Source organism: Penaeus monodon, chromosome 32 (genome assembly GCF_015228065.2).
Source record: "Penaeus monodon isolate SGIC_2016 chromosome 32, NSTDA_Pmon_1, whole genome shotgun sequence".
NCBI classification, from domain to species: Eukaryota; Metazoa; Arthropoda; class Malacostraca; order Decapoda; family Penaeidae; genus Penaeus; species Penaeus monodon.
In genome coordinates this window covers 32,850,683-32,851,119 of record NC_051417.1, presented here as the reverse complement: position 1 = coordinate 32,851,119, position 437 = coordinate 32,850,683, and positions in this window count along the sequence as shown.

The following is a 437-nucleotide window of genomic DNA, read 5'->3' as shown; positions in this document are numbered from 1 at the left end:
TTCCATTCTGATTTACAGACTTACTGTCCAAGGGCATGAGAAGAGTTAGCAGGAGGCAGATCAATACAAGAAGTAAAAGTGGAAGCGATATTGAGGGGAAATAATTCTTGCTCCATGACTCACAGCTATTCTTTTAGGCTGGAATCTCGGAGACTAGTTAATAGCTGTAATGGTGTGTGTTTGTTACACGTCTGCAATGTCCGCCAGAGTGATTTTTGCGTTGTGTTTGCAACAGGAATGCATTGCAACGCCATCATCCACCTCTGCGATGTCTGTTTTAAAGTGCTGTGGATATGTTTCCGAAAGCTGTTTGTGTTATGAATTAATTATTATTGATTAATGTTGAAGTGCTCACTGATTCAGCGCAGAAGTATGCGTGTAGATTATCTTTGCATCTGTCTATTGATTCAGACCTTGGAAGGGCAAAACAACGACTA